This window comes from Macrosteles quadrilineatus, unplaced genomic scaffold, assembly GCF_028750875.1.
Source record: "Macrosteles quadrilineatus isolate MER2022 unplaced genomic scaffold, UCM_ALF_1.0 Scaffold_2__2_contigs__length_208266976, whole genome shotgun sequence".
In the NCBI taxonomy this organism is placed as follows: Eukaryota; Metazoa; Arthropoda; class Insecta; order Hemiptera; family Cicadellidae; genus Macrosteles; species Macrosteles quadrilineatus.
In genome coordinates, this window is record NW_026542595.1 from 98,803,771 (window position 1) to 98,816,038 (window position 12,268).

Below are 12,268 nucleotides of genomic sequence, written 5' to 3' on the forward strand. Positions count from 1 at the left end.
TTAGGGGCCGTAAACGTAAAAGAAATCCCAGTGATTGGAAGAGAGCACGTCAGAATAAAAAGAGAATTTCAGGCCAAGAATATGAAACAAGATCGGGCCATACTGTGGCTGCTAAGATATTTAGCGATAAAGAATGTAAATGTGCTAGGAAGTGCAATGAAAAAATATCATCACATGACAGACAATCTCTTTTTACCTCATTTTATAGCTTAACCAAACATAATGAACAAAACATATTCCTTAACGGTTGTGTAAAATCAAAAAATGTTAAGAGACGTCGACCTAAGAATGAGTCTAAGCCTCCGCGGAACCACACCTTTTCATTTTTCCTCAGAGTTAAGAATGAAGATATACAGGTTTGTAAAAAATACTTTAGGGAAACCTTCCAAGTGTCTGATGGCCGAATACATAATTGTAGCACAAAGAATGATGTAAACAGCATCACAGATAAGAGGGGCAAGTTAGTTCCAGGGAATAAAGTTGACATTTCAGATGTTGTAAATCATATCAAGTCTTTTCCTGCGTACTTTAGCCACTACACCAGGTCACACAACCCTAACAGAAAGTATTTGAACTCTGACCTCACAATCAAAAAAATGTATGATTTATATGTGTTATGGTGTGGTGAAAACCAAAAAACGCCGGTTAAAGAAAAAATGTACTACCATGTATTTTCAACTAACTTCAATCTGCATTTCAAACCACCCCTCAAAGACACCTGTCAAGTGAGTGATGGTTTAATTACCAGACTTTCAGTGGCAACTGATGAAGAAAAGCAAATAATCCAAACTGAGAAGGAGCTGCATTTAAGAAAAGCTGAAAAGGCTAGAGAAAGTTTAAAAGAAGACAAGGATCAATGTTCTGAAGACTACTACGTGTTAACCTTCGACCTACAGAAAGCTTTGGCTTTTCCGAAACTCTCAACATCGGTAGCATACTACAAACGAAACCTGTATGTTTATAATTTTGGTGTACATGTTTGTAACGAAAAAAAATCCTACATGTATGTATGGCCAGAAACTGAGGGATCAAGAGGATCACAGGAAGTCAGCTCTTGTTTGATAAAACACCTATCTCTTCATGCCAGCAATGCAAAACATGTTGTCATGTACTCTGACTCCTGTGGCGGGCAAAACCGCAATATTAAAGTGGTCCTATCTTTAATGAAACACCTTCAAACTGGAAGTGGATGCACTGAAATTATTGATTTGAAGTTCCTTGTGCCAGGACACAGCTATCTCCCAAATGATTCTGATTTTTCATTTATCGAAAAAAGAGCCAAGACTACTACCAATATCTTTTCTCCAAGGGATTGGTACGACATAATTCTCAGCTGCAGGAAAACAAACAAGTATTTCCTTACAGAAATGAACCACGATGACTTCTTTTCCACAGAGACCTTGGAAAAGTCTGTTACCAACAGAAAAAAGACTATCAACGGCGAACCGGTCAACTGGCTATCCATGAGGTGGATCCGAATTGAGAAGGATGAACCATTTGCATTTAAGTTCAAAAGCACTTTCATGTCAGAGATGCCATTTGCAAAAGTAAACATAAGAAAGAAAAATGAAAACGGACGACCTTTGGCGAGCCTTGCTAGTGTTACACAAGAACTGCTGTATCAGACTTCAAGACCCATTACGATGTCGAAGAAGAAGGACATGATGGACCTTTTAAAATATATACCACCTATTCATCATCAGTATTTTAAGGACTTGAGGACTGAACGAGGGATCTTACAAGGCGAAGTTGAAAGTGACGACGATTGCATTACCTACGCAGAATGAAGGACTTGTATTTGGCTTGAAACCCGTATTTATGTTTTATTAAATACCAGCATTTGTATTTAAATTATTTGAAATAATAATTTGGTCTTTTTATTTGATTGAGTTTAACTTTTTGTGTATTTGTTAAATAAAGTATCTTTTTATTCAAACCACTCAGAATGTTTTATAGAATCTTTTCTGTTGGCATTGTGACTAACTCCATTAAAAGTAACAATTTTTTAAATTTCAAGAAATTTGAATTTTATAATTATGTTAATATAGGTTAAATAGTTGGACATTATTGTAACACATATGTTGAGCCTAATAAAAATTTGCTAAAAATTTCTCAGAGTTTTCCATTTAAACATAACTTTAATTCTCCATACTGCACATTTTCATTGATAGGACTTAGTCGGATTGACTTCTGAACGCCTCATGTGTTGTTGTGGTAACATTTGTTTTTTAAAGAACTATGCTTCCTCCTGTTGACTTGCAGCCTTGCAGTTAAAACTCTTCTAATACACAGACAATGATAGCTCTTTGTACGACAGACTCAAATACCACAACTCAGGCTATAGGGTAATACATACAGTGTTTAAACAACTATGCACTCGGTAGTTAACTACTGTACATTTAAAAATGACCTATGCTGTAGCAACAAAGGGTTTAAAACGAAGAGATTCTCTAGATTTCTAGTCCAAATAATATTTAGATGGGATATCAGATGTTTTTCATTTTAAAGTAACAACTTTATGGAAATATAATACCTCAGTAGTGATTATAGCGTCTCGTGTTCCTGGTCAGAACTGATGAGAACCTTTTTAGAGGAGGGGGGTGATGTCACTCTTCTCTTGAGGGAACACCATTACCGCAACCATACGAAGTGAAGCCATCGGTGTTCGTGCATAGTGGATAGCGTACTCAACTGACGTCCATGAGGTATCCAGATCAAATCCCACCTGTGGCACTAACTTTTTGTCAAAGATTTTGCTTGGAATGCAATTAATTCTTAACTGTAACTTACATCTTTTGTTAGAATTTGAGGCGTTTATAATTTTATTTTATGCACAGAACTATTTTTTTCATTAGGAAACCTTCATTAAATTTTTATCTTTTTTATATTATCAGTAAGTTTTGTTGGTTAGGTTAGGTTATGATAGTTTAATTTTATAATTTTTCTTAAATCGATGAGAGGGGCTCTCCCACGATTCCCCACTCCTTCGCAGAAGAGGTTCTCATCGGTTTCTGACCAGGACCCTGAGACACTATCGTCAATAGTGATGCCTATAGGCTATGTTTTCAGAATTTGTCAAAAAAGCCAACGACCATATTGTCTTAATCTTAATTTATAAGATTTTGTCAAATGTTGAAATATGATAACATGCACCTCTGAATTGTTTAAGTTGAGTAATTTGAGCTTCAGTAGGTACGCATATATTGCTTTTGTTCAATTGATTTAACCCTTTGAGTGCCAACGTCCGGGGAACCGGACGTTTTTAAAACGAGCCAAAAGTGCCGACGTCTGGCCGACCGGACGTTTCGTAATGATCGAACAGTTTTCATAACAACCGAATGGATACTCGGATTCTTTTAACCCATATATTAACATTGAGTCGAAAGTTACTAGATGCAATACATCGATTTTCGTTGGTCGAAATATCGAAAATTCGATTTTTACGAAATTTTAACCTAAAAATCGCCAGATTGCGCTCGGCATTTTTAGCGCGACCTTCGGGAAAAATCATCGGCATTTTTTGAGCGTTACTTTTATTTCTCGCCTGGCACTCTAAGGGTTAAACTTACAAAGATTTGAGGTGGTTGGACTGATTTCCTTAAAAGTGTTGTGCTTCTTTGATAGAAAACGCTAAGTTCACTACTTTTACTTGGCAAAATGCCCTTGAAGCTTTATCAAAAAGGCCGAACCAGTTGAGGATGAAAATGTAAAAGAGGTATTTTATGTGTTAACTTTCAAATGCCTTTTACAGTTTTAAATTTAAGGTTAATTTTTTTCAAATTGTTAAGGTTAGGCTATTAAACTTGGGGTTTCAAATTTGTAATTTCATACATTTTTTTAACTTTATAAAGAATTCTCCCCTCTGGCCTTCTTAATTTGTCAATCAAAACAGCCTATCTAAGTTACATGGAGTTTTCAGATTTTAATTATGGTAAGCCATAAAATAAACATAGTTAAGTTACCATAATCTTTATTCATGGAGGCGATTCTATTAATCTTCCTCATGCAATCAAGATATCAAGGATTTTATTCCTTAATGTACGAAAAAGCTTAGATAGGAACTGGCCTTGATTTTTTAATCGAATGAAATGTCAAGATTTGCTTTAGTACCATCCTTTTAATTAATGAGTAATAAACTTTCTTTTTTCATCTGTTGATTGAAGCCAAAAAAATTCAAACCCTAACCCGAGTTAAAAGGACAATTTTTTTTTGGACAAAGGATATTAAGTTCTGGTTCTAAAATTGATAAAAGGCAGGTTTTAACTATTGCATAAGGCAGATCTGAAGAACCCTTTTAATCTCTTCCGTATCCTCTAAGTTACCGGTTTGTTGCAAATCACAGGTACAGTCAGCGTTTTTTTTTAGCTGTTGTGCCTTGTATGTAACTTTGTTTTCATTGCCTCGTTAAAATAATAATGCAAACAAAAATACATTTGGGTGTGGTAGAGCACTTTGAAAGAATAGTTAAGGTCATTATGGTACGATTGAAATATAACTTCTTAATTAGCTTAATACCTGTTATTAATTTTACGGAGAGTAACTAAAAATACATCTTAGGCTATAACACTTTTGAAACATATATTTACTGTACGACGATTTCATTTAGTTTTGAACAAGACGGTAAATGTGTTGTAAGATGGTAATTGTGATCAAATTCAATTGGACACTCCAATCATCATCAGACCCAAAAGGTAGGTGAATGACATGAAAATTTGAGTATCTTTGAAAACCTCTTAAATTATTGTTTGATTTTCATTCGTTTTATTTTTTAAATTTGGTTTGTTTTTTAAACTCTGATAGTAGTTTTAGCGAATTTCCCATATAGGGAATAAGCTATTAGCGTAGTACTCATAATTAGACCTGGACCTGGAACCGATTTACTTTTTCATTTTGAGGTCCCTAGAGGAAGTTCATATATTATGTATATATATTTATGTGTCCATTAGCACGATAACGTCGATAGGCCTAACTCGAGCAAAAATTATCTGGTTTGGGCAAATTTAGTATAATTGTGTAAACCTTCATTTATTCGAACAGGTTCGCGAACCAGCATGATCGGACTTGGGAACGGGGGTTTATGGGATAAAAATTTGTTTTCCCATTTTTGACCCAAAAACTTAAAATTTAGCAATTTCTCTAAAACCATTTTGTAGAGATAAAAACCCAAATAATTTAGTATATTGAAGCATTGTTATGCGCCTAATGGTTACGGAGAAGATTCCAAAAATTTAATAATTGTAAATTTAAAATTCCCATGTTATTCTTATAAGTAAACTGTCATAGTTTTCTTGTTTATGAAGATATTTTTATCAAATTTGGAATACACATTTATTTATTACTTAAGTATTAGTATTAACATTTTAGAAAAAAATATATATATATACTTTTTGCCCTCCCTGTTGCAGCAAAACTAAGTACAGTCCTCGTTAGACTAATTCTATTTATATAGGGAATAAGTGTGATATTTTTAAGGAGACATTTTAGTGTAAATCCTAACAGGCAAATGGAAATTCCCTTAGTCGGCAGGTTTGCTGCGGAGGGGGTATTGTAATGTTATTTTGTTGGAAAGTATCGGCACACCGACCTTATTAACAAAATGTTCATTCATTTGGCACACTGTTTGTTAATCATCTCAGTCGACAGCTGTTAACATCGATATCTGTCAGTTGCAGAGCTACAGAATTACTGTTTTAACTCAATGTGCAATATAACTGCTCTACCTTAACAATATTGAGAAAAATCATCTAAAAATGATTAAAATATGAAGACATAGATAGTTTCTAGAAGTAAATGGTATTGAATTAACATATCTAACTCTACTATTCATCTGTGTTTAATCAGCTCTTCAAATTTTCCTTTGAGTACCAATATCTTCTAAATTGATAAGTTTAGAAGTTGAAGTTGCCAGTCAAATTTCATTTGTTGTGTCATTTAAAATGTTATCTTTATTTGTAAAGTTAATATATTAACCAGGGATTTTTCCATTCTTTTGACGCAGAGATAGAGATAAAAGTGACAAACAGCTACAATCTTTAAAAAAATTTGGGCTTCGTAACCCAACAACAATTTTACAATTTATTACAACTATAAAATAAATCTGTTAGAGTAAATCCCACCATATTTAAATTGGTTTAAGTAGTAATAAATTGTACTTAAACTGTAATCATGACCACTTAGTCTGTAAAATACAATACATAAAATACACATCTCCACTTCGTAGCGAATCTAAAAAACTCAAAATAAAAAATGTCTAAATATGGATTAAATTTGGGAAACATTTTTACAATTTTTTCAAATAGAAAAGCTAGAAACAAGTAAGTTTGCGAGGTCTTTGGCATAGCTAGTTTACTAAAAAACACACTTTTTTACCCTCCCTCAAACCTTAGTAAGTTATTCATCAATCTTCTGACCATTTTAAGGATTTAAAAGTGAAAATCCATCAAGCAAATGGGAATTCGCTTATCCTCCAGGTTTGCCGTGGCGGGGGTGTTTTTTTTAACTATCATAGTTCCTAGATTATTAAAAGCTTGACAAAAACACAGATAACTATGTACACCAGGGCCAAGTTTTGTAAAATGCTTCTAGATGATAGGAATGTTTTAAGGGACATTTACCATTTAATATTTTAGCAGAGCTCTATAGCTATAACGGTAACTCTATTCAATTCATATTTACCGATTTTTACAAGGGATCTAAACTCAAGTAACATTTGGGGACAATGTATTCCTATACCTTCAGTGTTAGAGAGTAGAGTATGTAATGAATGTGATGATGCTCAATGAAGAACAACTTAAACAGCCTTGTACAGTACTAGGTCAATCACCTCATTAGAGATACAAGAAATACTGGTGAACATGCCATACTTTGTGTAGTAAAAGACTTAATGGGCAGACAAAGAAAATATCATTGGAGTCATTTGGAACACATTTAGCATTGGTACAAAATAAATAGAAATATCACACAATAGTACACGTAAATATTGACGAGATTGGATAAGTGTAATGCTGAAGTAAAATGTTTACTTCTCAGCAAAAATAGCTGCTCTCTTTTGGTAAAAATGTTTTATAAAAAAAAACATTAACTAGGAGTTTGAAGTTAAAAAATTTGTCGTTCAACCAATAACTTGGTAAAAACTATGGATGAAACTAGACATTTCATCATCCTCATCATAAAATTGTAGCCCGTTTTAGAATAGAATGAGCCTCCGGCAGAGTATGTGAAAAGTTCCCTACCAAACTAGGCTAAATTGAAGAACAACCTCTTGAAAACCATAACATCCTGTCAATAAACATATCATATTTCTAAATAAAAAAAATAAAAAACTTGAAGTTAAATAGCACTAGCACACCCTGAGACGTAAGGGGTCTATTCAAATATAACTTATTTCAATGAAAAATGTTTTTTCCTATAAATGGGATTGGGACTTGTACCCTAGTAGAACTTCTATGGTAAAAGCTATTGAACAGCTTATATCCCAAAGAATCAAGAGTATGAAGTTTTTTTATGTCCCACATTTACATGCAAGAGTAATGGCTACTCTTTTGTTATGTGCTTATACACTCATTTTTGCTTTCGGTGTCAAACTCAATATTAATGTAATCATATTTTTAGTGAGTTGTGGTTGATTATTGATTTTTTAAAGAAAGTCGAGAGTTGAGTTAGTTGGCATACATATGAAAATTAAGTCAATGGCTTGTAGATGAATGGAAAACAGATGTGTGACATTTCCTCTATAACCTCTAGATTATAATTTTTCCCAGGTAACTTGCTGAACTAACTGTATCCCTTCCCCCCCCCAAAAAAAAAAAACACTTTACAATAATGTCTACTACCTATTTGAACTACGAAATTGGGTAACTATCCAGACTGGCCGATCATCTCTTAGTGAATCTTCTAGAGCCGCAAAACAAGGCTGTCAGAGCCCAGGTGTTTTTTTGGTGAAATGCAAACCCTCAGAAAGTGGCAACCTAACAAGTGAGTATCAATTGACACCTGTTTGACCAGTTCATCAGGATATTTGAGACCCATAGGCTCCATCATTCTGCACTGATAAAGGAATTTAAGTTTAAAAACTCTGGTTTACTTTGAAAACGTAAGGCTCTAGCTATTAATTGAGTAAAGCCTTGTGGATGAGTTTTTTTTTAGCGAATTTCCCATATAGGGAATAAGCTATTACCGTAGTACTCATGGTGAGACCTGGACGCGGGACCGATTTTTTTTTTTCGTTTTGAGGTCCCTAGAGGCTAAAAACACCATTCGTTCAAATTCATATATATATTAAGGAACGCGGCAGCGTTCCGCCCCGCCAAGTCCCCCAGCGGTACACAGCTGCTGCAGTGTATATATACATGACGTGACAAAGTGGCTTTTTTACTCGTCTATAGCTCTGAAGAAACAAAAGCTATTAAAATAATTGTTCATCCACTGGATAGGGGCAATCATTCTTGGCAAAATAAAAAAAAGAATTTAAAAAAAGGTTGTGTTTGAGCCAAGAAAAACTAGTTTGAAAATTCACAAATTTTCCGTGTTCTCCTTCTTCTCCTTAAATGTTGACGGACCTACAGCCCAAACCACTGGCTCGATTTTAATGTTTTTTATGTTGTTTGAAAGCCCTTAGCGTGTAGATGTGCCTTTTGAGGGTCACAAGTCGGTGCGTTGACCCATAAACCCTTGGCAAGCCCTCAAAGTACGATTTTGGCCCATTTAAATAACATGGGATTAAAATCAAAACAAAAGAAGGATCAGCTGCGATTAAATCTCAATTAATTTAAAATGTTAGAGAAATTCATAGGATCAGCTGAAAAATTATTTTAAAACTTTTATAAAGTACTAGCTGTACCCGCGGGCTTTGCCCCGTTTAACTTCATAAGTATTCGCATGGCAAAATCACGTCCTGGTTGAAGTTCGTTCGCTACGCTCACTCACCTTTAGGTTGGAGCTCGTTCGCTGCGCTCACTTGCCTTCAGGTTAGCTCGTTCGCTACGCTAACTCGTCTCCAGGTTGAAGTTCGTTCGCTACGCTCACTCACCTTTTGGTTGCAAATTAGCTGTTGTCATAAATTTAAAAAAATAATAGTGCTGCACCCTTTTGGTAATCCTTGTAACTTTAATGCTATTGAACATCATAGAACAGAACCAACTTGTTTAATTGAAACAGCTGTTAAGAAATTCCTTTTAAATATGAAAAATCATAAGGTTAACATGGGAAACTCCAGAGCCACTGGGGCGGAGCCCGAAAGCCCGATCAGAATAAAAACTACTTAGTTTTCCTATTTAATGCCCAAAGAATCGGTGTACCGAATTTCAGCCTCCAAGGTAAATGGGAAGTGGGAGAATTAGTGATGAGTGAGTGAGTGAGTGAGTCAGTGAGGGCTTTGCCTTTTATATATTTAGATTTTTTTCAGGTATACCGAATGATTTGAGCTACTTACTATATAAAATTACTTAGAGCAGTGATATTCCCCGATACTTTCCATTGAAAAATGCAGTGTACCGATGGTACACTGGTACAGCAGCTCGTCATTTTTAACAGTTTAATACTACTTATCAAAACATATGAAACCTAGGAACTTGAAACTTAGTACTAGTACTAAGGTTAGTTTTAACATTGTTTCTTCATAATATTGCCAACATTTATTTAACTAAATAAGGTTAGTTTTATGTTTTGATACACTAAAACAAATAAAACAATCGGAAAAATCCGTCTACGTATGTTAAACAAGCAAAAAAGTGAATGTAAAAAGTGATACGTAAATTTAGGATAAAAATGAGTTTTTCAATATTTGTTTTGCCTTATGCTATTTCTAACAAACCTAATCTGTTTGATTACATTTTTACTTCTCTAATAAGGGCTCAATTTACACTAGTCTTTAGATATACGGGTTTAATTATCGGAACACTTATGTAACACCAATGCATTTTATGTGTAGTTGTGCCCTGGTCTATATATAAGAGAAAAGAGGATTTTTATTTTAACTGTTAATTTTCTACAAAAATAAATACAATCTAACAAAAAACCACTAAGTGGTAACACTACCCCCGCCAAGTCAGCAACCCAAAAAAGACAATAAATCACCACTTTTCCGCCAAGTAAAACAATGTAATGTATGTAAGTTTGGCCACTTGGCGGCAGACTTTTGCTTGATCACTTTAAAAAATACCATAAAATTAGTTTCATTGAGCAAGTATCTCTCCCAATAGTACATTGCTAGATGAGAGCTTATTTTACAAAATTTGACCTTATTTGTGTCACATTTCATAAAATCATAATAGTGATGGTTTTATATTTACTGATTACCTCGAAATTATTATACTTAGTTGGACTAATTAATTAGAGAAGTTGATTTGTGAAATTATCCACCAACGTAACTTTAATGAAAAAAAAACAAGCAAAAGTCTGCCGCCAAGTTGCCAAACTTACATACATTACATTGTTTTACTTGGCGGAAAAGTGGTGATTTATTGTCTTTTTTGGGTTGCTGACTTGGCGGGGGTAGTGTTACCACTTAGTGGTTTTTTGTTAGATATATATATATATATATATTTATATATATATATATTTATATATATATATATTTATATATAAATATATTTATATATATATATATATGTGTGTCCGTTAGCACGATAACTCGAGCAAAAATGATCCGATTTTGATGAAATTTGGTACAAACGTGTAAACCTACGTTTATTCGAACGAGTTCGCGATCCAGCATGATCGGACCGTGGGAACGGGGGTTTATGGGGGGTTTTATGGGGTAAAAATAGGTTTTTCCCATTTTTGACTCAAAAAACATAAAATTTTGCAATTTCTTTCTAAACCATTTTGTAGAGCTTAAAAAAACAAATAATTTAGTATATTAAAGCGTTATGATGCGCCTAATGGTTACGGAGAAAATTTCAAAAAATTTTAAATTTAAAATACCCATGTTATTCTTATGAAGAATAAGTAAACTGTTGTAGTTTGCTTGTTTATGAACATATATTTTGATCAAATTTGGAAAATTTTTTATTTCTTACTAACTATTAACATTTTACAAAAAAAAAAACAGTTTTATTCTCCCTGATGCAGCAAACCTAAGTACTTTTTAAACTAATTCTATTTAAATCGGGAATAAATGTTATATTTTTAAGTAGACATTTCAGTGTAAATGCAATCAGTCAAATGGAAATTTGCTTAGTCTGCAGGTTTGCTGCGGTGGGGGTATTTAATAAAGGTACACTTAAGCAAAATCAACTCTGTGGGCTTGGATTGGACATTTGGGGCTCGGGCTGTACTTCCTTCCCCTATACATAGCATATAGAGAAAGTATTGTTTTCGTCAACATTATTGAGTTTTAGGTGGAAATTTCCTTTTCCTGAGTTACCAAGGAGTCAAAAACAGTGGTTTTCTAAGTGATGTCTGAGGACGTGGATGCGTACAACAGATCTACAAGACGACATGGTGATTTTGACCAAGATTGATAAGTGGGCACTAATCCATCGCATTTCCAGGTGTTTTCTCATTTTTTGAAATGGTGACTTCCCCACACAAAATGATAAAATTGGTTTTTCATAAAAACAATTTGAACGATTTTGATTTAAAATGTCATATATAAACAAAATAGTTCCACCCCAATTCCGTAAAAATTATGGTTCAAAAGATATTGAAATTTTTGTGATTTCACCTATAAAATATTATGGTTTACTCCCACCACTTACCTGTTGTCACAGAAAACGTAGGTACTACTATAACCCAGAATGCCAACCACATGGTAAAAAGCATTAAGCGTTTTGAGAGAGCTTCTCCTGTCAATCTGTAGGCAGCGCCACCAGCGTTGCTATGCTATTGCATGGCAACGCTGGTGGCGCTGCCTACGATTGACAGGCAAAGCTCTCTCAAAACGCTTAATGCTTTTTACCATGCGGTTGGCATTCTGGGTTATAGTAGTACGTTTTCTGTGCCGTTGTACAGGGTGTTGACAAGCTAATGGGAGAAAGTATGGGTCAATTTGCTGATTCCGTTTATTTGTTTAACTATAAGCGCCCTTTGTGTTTTATTGCTGTACTTTACTATAACTTCACTTTTGATATTCCTACTCATATTTTAAATTTATTTTTAAACCACTGTGCACCTCTGGTGTGTTAGCCTCTGTAAAGAATCAAATCAAAATTATTTAATTTAATTCAGACTTTATTGATTTGGACGAATTTAAAAGAGACAGAATTGATTAGCGGCCACAGTTTAACTGCATAGCCTTCCACATATGGAATCTTGAAACAAATAGTGA